Source organism: Stegostoma tigrinum, unplaced genomic scaffold (genome assembly GCF_030684315.1).
Source record: "Stegostoma tigrinum isolate sSteTig4 unplaced genomic scaffold, sSteTig4.hap1 scaffold_76, whole genome shotgun sequence".
Lineage (NCBI taxonomy): Eukaryota > Metazoa > Chordata > Chondrichthyes > Orectolobiformes > Stegostomatidae > Stegostoma > Stegostoma tigrinum.
This window is the reverse complement of record NW_026728705.1, coordinates 1,083,820-1,094,418: the sequence shown is the minus strand read 5'-3', so window position 1 is coordinate 1,094,418 and position 10,599 is coordinate 1,083,820. Positions and strand designations below refer to the sequence as shown.

The window sequence follows — 10,599 nt, the reverse complement described above, 5'->3', positions numbered from 1 at the left end:
TTTGTTCCAGGGAATCCTGGATCCAGGATTTTACTCCAGGAACATTCAGTTGTGACTGTTCACGTGGTACTTTTGTTATTAATGTGAGGGATGCGGGTGTCCCTGGCTGGGCCAGCATTTCTTGCCCATCTGTAGTTGCCCTTGGGAAGGTGGTGGTGAGCTGCCTTCTTGAACTGCAGCACTCCTCCTGTTGTGTGGTGTCCCACAATGCTATTAGGGAGGGAAATCCAGGGTTTTGGCCCAGTGACAGTTTCCAAGTGAGGATGGTGAGTCATTTGGAGGGGAATGTGGAGGTGGTGATCTTCCCATATATCTGCTGCCCACGTTCTTCCAGATGGAAGTGGTCGTGGGTTTGGAAGGTGCTGCCTGAGGATCTTTGGTGAATTTCTGCAGTAGAGACAACATTCTCTGACGAGAGTCAAACCCAGGCAGGCAAAGATGGAGCACTGAATAGCAACAGACTTAGTTCAAACACAGGAGATTTGTTCAGCCAGTAATAGCATGTGGTGTAACAGTCACGGATGTGAAGTGAGTAGTGAGGGGAAATATTGCCATGTGCTGCAGATGGAGAACTTTTATTGGAACAGAATTAGACCATTCAGCCCCTCAAGCCTGTTCAGTCATTCAATGAGATCATTGCCTGATCTGTATCCTAACTTTCAATTTCCAAAACCGACCAAACCTATCAATGAGGCTCCTCTGAAGCAGACAAAGTGAATATTGAAAAAAAAATTAAAAACTGCAAATGTAGGGAAATCAGAAACAAAAACAGAAATTGCTGGAAAAATTCAGCAGGCCTGTCAGCATCTATGAAAGAAATCAGAGTTACCCTTTCAGGTCCAGGGACCCTTTGAGTGACCAGATAGAGTTGAACATACCCTCCTTTCCTGTAACACCCTCCGGAACAGGTGATGGTGTGAGGGCCATGAGATTGTCAATAACAACTGAGAAAACAGCAGGGCATGCTGAATCAGAATAAAACCCATTTTGTTCTTTCACTTTTAAATCAACTGCAACAATTTATTCACTATTGTTTCAGAAACAGGACAAGAGACAAGAAAATCAACTCAGTGCCATTGGGCCTGGGAGCCATTGTTATTCTGACCTCCATGTGAATCCATGCTATAACCATTAGTTTGATTCTGAACCATCCTCTGGGCAGTTAGAAAAGATGATAAAACGTTTGCTGAGCTTCTGATGCGATGATCCCATGAACAAACAAAAGAAATATCCAATTACTGCAGTTACTTGTGATCACACTGGTGTTTTATCACGCTAAATGACTGAGTGATTTTTTTTTCTTAGACACAGAGTAGGTGAATGACCTCTCCCCAGTGTGTATTTGCTGGTGTAAAGTGAGGGTTGATGATGTCCTGAACCCAGCCCCACAGTGAGAGCACATGAATGGTCTCCATTCAGTGTGAGCATGTTGATGGTACATCAGTCAACTTGAGCTTCTATAGCACTTCTTCAATCTGCACATTTAAAAGGGTCTCTCTTCAGAGTGAGCCTGTTGGGGTTTCAACAGGCTGGATGACCGGGAGAAATCCTTCCCACACCTGGAGCAGGTGAATGGTCTCTCCCCAGTGCGGACCCATTGGTGTGTCAGCAGGTGGGATGGCTGAATGAATTCCTTACCACACCCACCACAGGAAAACAGCCCCTTTCCAGTGTGAAACCGCTGTGAATGCCTTCTCACACACAAAGCAGTTGAACAGTTTCTTCCTGGTGTGTTTGCAGCTTGAATGGGGAAATGTAACTCCTCCCACAGTCCTCACAGATCCACACTTCCCTGTCAGTGCGGCATTCCTTTAGTTTCAAAAAGGCAGTTGATCCCCTGAAGCCTTCGTCCACAGACTGAACCTGTGCACAGTTTCTCGTCACTGTGAATGGTGCATCCACCTTCCATAAACAAAATCTGTTGATATTCAACTTACATGAAAATGAAGCAATCCTGTCAGATCCTGTCCCTCGAGTGCACATCCTCTAATTCCAAAACAATGTGGAATTGACCGGAAACAAAAAAAGGAGCATAAGGTACCTCAAAAAGAAAGACAGCTTGCGAACACAAGGTGAACGATCTGGTAATTTCTGGGGCTGGCACAGGGGTACAGAGACCTTAAACGCTGCCATCTTACCATTAAATCACCAACTAATTCACATGTGTTCATCAGGGATGGGAACCTATCATCTGATCAGGACCTACGGAAGACTCTTACCCCATTGGGAATAAAGAGAGCACTGGGCAGGGGTTGCAAACAGTCCATGCATTCAATGGGAGAGGCTGTAGCCTCTGTTAATTGAACTGAAAGGGTTCCTGCCTTGATCGTTTGTTCAGTGCAATTAAATAAGAGCCTGCTTTAAGAGATTGTGCAAATCAGCTGTTCACAAGCTTTCCTAGTGCAATTGGTCAGCACTTGTAGCTCGTAAATGTGAGGTTGGTGGTTTGTGGTGGAGGGGTGCTTCTCAATTCTCTGTTTAAAACACCAGGAAACGTAGAGAATTACAAAATGTTCAAATTGCAGATTAAACTGGGATAGCAAAAAGGAACACCTTTTTCCTCCCGTTATTTCTTCAATCTGTAGTATGCAGAGTGCTATTTGTTGTATCCACATCACGGCACATTTGTTCTTCATCGGCTAATGAAGCTCGTTACTGATCTATCTGATCAAATACATAGACCTTTTCAACCATTTTATCCAACTCCCTCACAATTTTAAACTTTTCGATCATTGAGACCATCGGCAAAATGATGCAGAAACAGAAGTAAGCCAGTCGGCTCATCGAGTCTGCTCCACTATTCAATGTTGTCATGGCTGCTCTGATAATCTTCAACTCCAATCTCCTGCCCCACGTGAAGAACCCTTGGTCTCCTTACTGATTAAACATCTGTCCAGCTCAGCTTGAAAATAATCAACAATTCAGAGAGAGAATTCCAAACAATTACTGGGTCATGAGCAACACAATTCCTCCTCGTTTCAGAATTAAATGGGCAATGCCTTGTTCTGAAATAGTGTCCTTTGGCCCTCAACTCTCACACTAAAGCAAACCACATGTTCATATCTCCTCTTTCAAGGTCCCAAAGAATATTGAATGTTTATAAATGTTATTGTGTGGTTATAAATCTCCCAAACCCTAGGCTCCGTTGTTCCAAGGAGAACAAACCCACCCTAATCAAGCATTCTGTTCCATTTTATCCAGTCTTGGGAAAATGTCAGGTTATCTCCTGCAGTGCTCATGAATATTTTTAAGGGAGATTTACAATGATTCTGTGAAACAAGTGGTTTAACATTTATCAGGCATATGCAGGGTTCGGGATTTAGAGTCAGAATCAGATTTACTCGAAAATATAGAACAATGGGGCATTGAGTTTCTCTGATTCCAGGCCAGGGAACTGGGATTATATGGTCGTCTGCAGCAGTAGTCACTTCCTGGTCTGAGGAAACTGCTGGTATAACTGTTGTAAAAGTCAAACACTCATTGAAAATACACCCAATACTGCACTCCAGCAAAAAATAACATTTGCACATGAAAATGAATCACATTCACCAAGTGAATATAAGAAAGGAAGTCTTAATTTTAAGCACTATGAAATCAGAGTATGATGCGGACACTCAGCATTTCCAGTGCACTTCGATATCTTGGACGGCCTCCGACTTCAAAACCATTTTTTCTACACTACTCGCTGAGATCTTGACTTCTTTAAAACTTGTTGAAATCTATCAATGACAGCCTTTTACAAACTCAGTACTTAGTATTCACGACTTTCCGGACTCAGAATTCCAAAGATTCTCCCTATTATGTGTTTGCCTCAGTTTGCTGTTTGGCAAGTATTCCTGTTGTGTGCCTAGTGCTGCTCCTGTCACACCGTATAGCACTGCGCTTATTTCCTGTTCCCTGAGGCCTCATTGTGCAGTGCTGTGATCATTTTGTGGTCCTTACTGTATGATGTGGCTGCAGCTGCTCTTGTTTGAATCCGGCCACGGCATTAACTGTGGTTCTCAATTTCCCCATAACATGTGCGAAAGGAAGACAATGAGGGATCAATATAAATTCCAGAGAGCATGCTCATGGAGGCGTGTTCACTGCTGATGTTGTGACAGTGAACATCACCCAGAGCAGCTTTTATTAGCATAGACCAGTGACGCTTGAAGGGTCAGGCTCAGGAAAATGACAAGACCGCGACGTTCAGTGCAACAGGTGTCATTTCAAAAGACCAGTTTCTGCATTGTGCAGCTCATTTGTTAGGTTTGCCTCGTTTAGCAGTTCGAAATTGTCTGCTCTGTAAACACATACGAGCCATTAATATCTGTTGAGTACAGAGCTGGTCCCAGTACTGACTTCTGGGAACAGCAGAATGTACTCTCCTCGAGTCTGAAAAACAATTCCTCACAGACAATGTCACGTCCCAGCTGTCACCAGGCTTTTCATTCAATCGGCTCCAATTCTTCGTTGAATTCAATTCAATAGATCGTAGAATCCCTACAGTGTGAAAACAGACCGTTGGGCACATCCGGTCCTCACCGACCCTCAGAGCATGTCACCCAGACCCATTCTCCAGAACCCACTTAATCTTGTCATTGACTAATTTCTTCATTTGTGTTCAGCTCATGAGAGCAATGTGTCACAATAGGAGTGACCCACAGGTCATATCATACTCTGGAAATCATACCCCGCTGCATATCATTTCAAAAACACGAGGGAGAAATACTTGCTGCTCTGCACAGTTTAAGTGAGAGAAACATGAGGTTTTGATGAGATGACATGTCACCCTCTTTAAGTATCTGACGAGATGGCCGAGAGGTTAAGGCGATGGACTGCTAATCCATTGTGCTCTGCACGCGTGGGTTCGAATCCCACTCTCGTCGCTTTTCCCACTTATTTCACTGCTGCTTATCTTCTTTCTGTATCATGAGTTTCAAATGAAGTGAAGCTTGAATCCAATTGCGTCAGTTTATCTGGCCGGAGATTCTTGATCAGTCGATTTTATTGTAAAGGTGAAATAAAGAGTTTGAACTTGTTGTCTAACATCTAATCAAGTGCAGGTTGAATTCTGACAATTATAAGGAACATGATTTTCCTTCCCATTATTCCTCCCAAGTTGGGCTCCAATGAAGTTCCATCGAATGAAAGAGAAACTGGTAAAATAAATGTGACAAAATAGCGGAAGCACAGGTTTATACAGTGGGATTGTTGATGTGTATTTTAAACTAACACAAAGTTCTGACTGATATTTCAGACAGTCCTTACTAAACCGACCGTGAGACAGATGCTTGATGAAAGACGCAAACACAACAAGCCAAGGGCAACATAACGGTGGCTCTTGTCACAATGGGCAGGGCAGTTGATCGCTAAACATTTGCGATTTGCAGATTGCGTGTGGGTTCAAAAACCTTCCAGAGACGACTTTCATTTCAGGTTCCAAATTAATCAATGGTTTCCTGTGGAAACTGCTTCATCAGCACTTCCCGTCATCCGGAATTCCAGTCCCTGCTGCTGACCAGCAGACGGTCGTCACCAGCATGCACAAGTTTTGAGAGAATCGTTCGACCAGAGATGAATGCTCGTCCACAAACCTGCATAGTTGACAGGGAAATCCAACATAACATTCCAGTTATAAATTTGATTTGTCACCTTGAATATATTTAGAGATCTATAAATCCAGATTCTCAAAGTGGGTTGTAAGGATGGGATAGGAAAAACCATTGAAGTTTCATATCAGCTATGATTTTAAAGAATGGCAAGACAGTGGAGCTGGGTTGAATGGCATTTTCCTGTTCCTATGTTCCCATCTTTCGGTGTTGTTTCAGGCAGAGAATTGACAACAATAGTGTGGAACAAAAGAAAAAGTGCAACATAGGTCTATGCTGAACGCTATTCTGAACTAAACTGATCCCACCTGCCTGCCCACGGTTGTGTATTTCTCTATTACCTTCCTGTTCACGTGTCTGTCTAAATACCTCTTAAACTTTGCTGTCATGATGATGAGAATGGTGAAGCAACAACACTGAATATCAAGCCTCTCACATGTACCCCGTTGCTCTCACACCTGGAATGGACAGCTCCTGTTGCAGTTTTCGTTCAGACAATGGAGGATGTTCACAGGCACTCTGTTCGAGGGAAGCAAGCAATGTATTACCTGCTTGCTCATAGACCGCACAATAATGGTTTGATCGGCGGCAACCTGATCAACCCGAGTGTTACCCTAAGTAACTGCAGAATCATCAGAGACATGGGCAGTGCATTTGATACTAGCCAATTGTTTAGGGAGGATTGCCTGGAGAAGGGTTTTAACATACAGGGAATTCTGGATGGGTGTACCTGAGGAGATTTTTTTTCAGGCCTCCCTTGTGAGTTTTAAAATAATCTTGACCTGCCTGCTTTTGTCTACTAGCAGTCTGTTCCGTATTCTGTTTCCTTTTTCTCTGTTTAGTTTTAGAACTAGTCTGACAGGAGATAGGGTTTGTACAAGCTGTGGGTTTGTACTCTTTATCTTGTGGCTTATACCTAAAATGTGGTGTGCTAGGCAACAGCACAAATGCATCACTGATGTTTAATCTGAAAATGACTACAAGAAGGAACTGTATTCCTCTAGTATCCCAACGTGGGTAACGAAAGGCAGGTTACTGTATTCTTTTACAATAACTTCTGCGATGAAGTAGCCCCTTGATGTTGTATTATAAGGCACATCTAACCCAGCTAAATCTCTGCATTGTTAACAGGGAGTTTAAACCAATTCATCAGATCTGCACCTCAATATTGGCAGAATCTCTGAAAGATTTGTTAATTTGTAAATGTTTCTAGAGTAAGGTTTGCCAGAAGATTTAAAATCACATCCTTATTTGGAGTTGAGCCAAATGTTACTTTATATTTTAGATCTTTCTGCAGAAATATAAATTGGGCAGGGAAGACCAAATTAACAAATTGAAACTCAAACAGAATTTCTTACAGATATGAATGCAATGCTCTCATGATCTTGGATAACAGTAGAATTTTTTAGGGATCGGAATGTTCTGCTGTTTCATGTTGCATGTTGCATGTAACATTTGCTTTTAAGTTGCCTACTTCCTTCTCCAGTCCTCCTTGTCTTACTCATTTATGTCATTCCTTTGGAAGAACACCGGCAAGCCAGATATGTCAGGGGGTACCTCCTTTTTATTTCCATATGGTAATTCAGCCTGGCCTTTCACTCCTAATTCTTCATTTTGCATTTCCTTTCTCAATCTTTCCTGTTCTGCTTTACTCAAATCATGATCCTCACACTGCTGCGTCAACACCTCCCACGACTTAAAGTTTCCCTCATGATCACATCCTCAAATCCCTCTTCAACGTGTATTATTCTCCCAGCTCACTAGTTTAGATTTGTTTGTTATTTCCTCAGCAGTTTTTCTCCACGTGGATATTAAAGTTCTTCAAGGTTTAACCCATTTTTAGCACTTTTAGTTTTTTTTCCCCTATTTCTATATACTACACCAGTGTCCTTGGTCTCCACACCCACTTCAGGGTCCTGACCTTCGCATGGGGGATTTCCCCTCTTCACAACCGGTATAAGGCAGGGTGTTTGAAACAGACAGACACTGCAATTAACCTCTCCTTATCGCCGAATACTCATTCTACTTTACCATTCTTATACTAACCCCTCCAGACTTAATTTCATTTTCTACCTGCAAACCTCCAGGATTTTACTTTTCCTGCCACTGGGGGACTCAAACCTCCCGGTCTTTTAAACGCAACTTCTTGTTTAGGGGTGCGAGGCGCAGATAGGAACCCCAATCATCACCGGTGACTTTTCTGTTTGTTTCCGTTGACATTTGACTCTCGCACATTTGTCTTTGAGGACCTCATTTAATTTTAAGCTACCATTATCGATCAGTTCAATTCCTAATTTGGTGGCAGAATGCTGCCATGAATTTAATACCGATTGTTTGTGGCTTTCATCACAAAATTTTCGCCACAGTCCAACCAATTCTTTCATTTTTGTTGAGCCCATGTTTTGTCGCCAAGCCAATTGCTGGGCTGATTTAACCACATTATTATTTTTGGTGCCATCTATTGGCCACTGTTCATCCTCTAATCCTTTATTTAGATCACCAGAAAGTGTGCACTAGGACCCAGATTTATCAGGATACTCTTCACACAGTTTCACCAGTGTAGAAGACGAATTGTCCGTCTTATCTATACTATTACCCATCCTAACCAACCTCCCCCCTTTAACCTTGACTTCAAGACTTTTCACAACGTTAGCTGTATATCATCAAACGGCAACTATCAAGTCCCACAAACCTTGCCAATATTCTAAAACCCTATCAGCCTCGTTATAATGTATCACAATACTCCCTAGAGTCGTTTATTCATAGACTAATTTAAAATAACTGCAAATAATGCCCATCTAACCTGGTTTAAGTCCCCGTTCCGACTATTTTATCTTTCACTCCCTTGCGTCTCTACTCCTTGGTTTTGTCTAACTTGTCTCAGATCCCCAATCCGACTTTTAAGCGGAGTCCACTACTCCTTGTTTTCCCTATACTAACGTGTCTTGGATCCCCAATCCGACTTTTGTGCGGGGTCAACTACCCCTTATTCTCTTTGTGAGGTACACTACCCCTTATTCTCTGTGTAGGGTCGACTATCCCTTATTCTTTATATGGATTCCACTAGTCCTTATTCTCTGTCCCACTACAGCCAGACCAGTGCGTTTTTTGGGCTAGATTTGGACTGAAGACAGTGAAGGGTCGAGTCTACCACTACCTGAATGAGAGGAAAACCAGATGGAGAAAATACTCACGTCTGGCCAGCCGATTCCTCTACACACAATAGTGGAGGACTCAAGGCTCTTACGCCGCTGTCCACAATCCATCCGTACCGAATCTGAGTCACAGCACCAGATGTAAATCTGGACTCCCAGTGGGGTCTCTTGATTCCGCGCTCAGTCAATGAATACTCGCAGTCGGTCTGGCTGTTTAAGACTTGACTCTTTATTTCTTCAATCGGCTGGGTACAGATCATCCAGAAAACACAGAAGTTAAGCACTTCCGTATTCCTTGGAGGAGCTGCAACCCACAGGCTAATACAAAGGCATTTTTATACTTTTCTTAAAGCACGGTACATGGTGTGATCGCACAGTGTATTCAAACAATCAATACATGATATTGCTTCATTGACAGTTACATAATCCTATAACATTAACTGGTAAACAACTTACATCACAACACATAGGTTACTTTTTATCTCACCACTTAGCGCCACAACATTTGCAACTGAAGGGCAGCGAGAATGGTTAGTACTGTGTTATCTTATCATTCCTGCATTATTTATGTAGCTCTCGCAGAACTCACAGTTCCTAGGCGAAAAGAGCAGCTCTAGCAGAATTTACAGTTCCCAGGCTAGAAGCCATTTTGTTGCTAACTCGCACTGAGAAGCCCTCTTGTGCCTGTATACAAGTTTCAGATTCTCATCAGGAACCATTTGGATGGCCAACCGAAATCATTTGATGCGATACAAAATCTGCAAATTTAACAAGTTCGAGGCACCCTCCTTTCTTCTCTCTTAAAGTTCAGCACCTATCAAGTTAGATAATGATGACTGTGGGCAGTAGATTAAAGTCCGAAATGATCTGACGTGATGTCAAAACCATTAAAATAGAACAGCCCCGACCCCGCTTTGAATTATAATCTCATTGTTTGATCACCTGACCAATGCCTAAAGCAAAGAAGTTCGACATGAAATCACAGCCCGATTGCAGCAAATGTCTCCGTGATGAATGTCCCACCCTTTGTTTTGGAACAGTAAAACTGACAGAAGAAAATTGTCATTTTGGTAGTTGCAATATGAAGTCTGAACTGGCCGACACCTGGTTTCCTGGAACTTACAGATTGTTTCCCATCAGTCTGTGTATTGCATTTAATCAGCATGTTCAGCTGTAAACCAAAAAGAAACAGAAACAACTGCGGATGCTGTATATCAGGGACAAAAACAGAATTAATGTTTTGGGTCTCAGAAATGTTCTGAGGAAGGGTACTGGACCCAGAACGTTAATTCTGTTTTTTTTTTCCCTTCACAGTTGCTGACAGAGCTGCCGAGCTTTTGTTTTTACAGTTAACCAATGTATCTAATGAGTTGAAGTTTCCACTGTTGCCTGGTCACACATTTCCGCCCCATCAATTAGCTGAGAGAAAATATTCCCAATCATTGAACATTTTGTGGATATCCAGAACATTCAGGTCCAGGATTCTGATAACAATATTCTTGCAAACTCAGCATAAGAAAAAGTAAGCGAACGTACACCTATACATAACTTGTGAGCAAATTACAGAGCTCTCAGCTTCAATCAAAACCACATGCACATGTCGATAACTATTCTAAACCCGTGCTCCAATTATCTTCTACCAGTGACACGCAACAACTGTGTCTTCTTTGAAGTCCCAATTCTGCTGCTTTTGATCATCCACACCTCCACATTTTGCCTAAGCTGAGTTCTAGATCTCTTTGCAGTCTGTCCCATTTAACGTGGTGACAGTGCCATGTAACGCAATGGGTGGCATGCACAATGTGAAGGCGAGACATCGTCCCCTCAAGAATTATATTTTGGTCACCTCCTGC

At 42.5% G+C, this 10,599-nt stretch overlaps 1 non-coding gene across 1 annotated transcript; it reads left to right on the top strand.

Annotated features, from left to right (window-relative positions):
- Positions 1-4,786: 4,786 nt before the first annotated feature.
- Positions 4,787-4,868, top strand: trnas-gcu (transfer RNA serine (anticodon GCU)). Its single transcript has one exon. It is a non-coding gene; the product is annotated as a tRNA-Ser (tRNA).
- Positions 4,869-10,599: the final 5,731 nt, after the last annotated feature.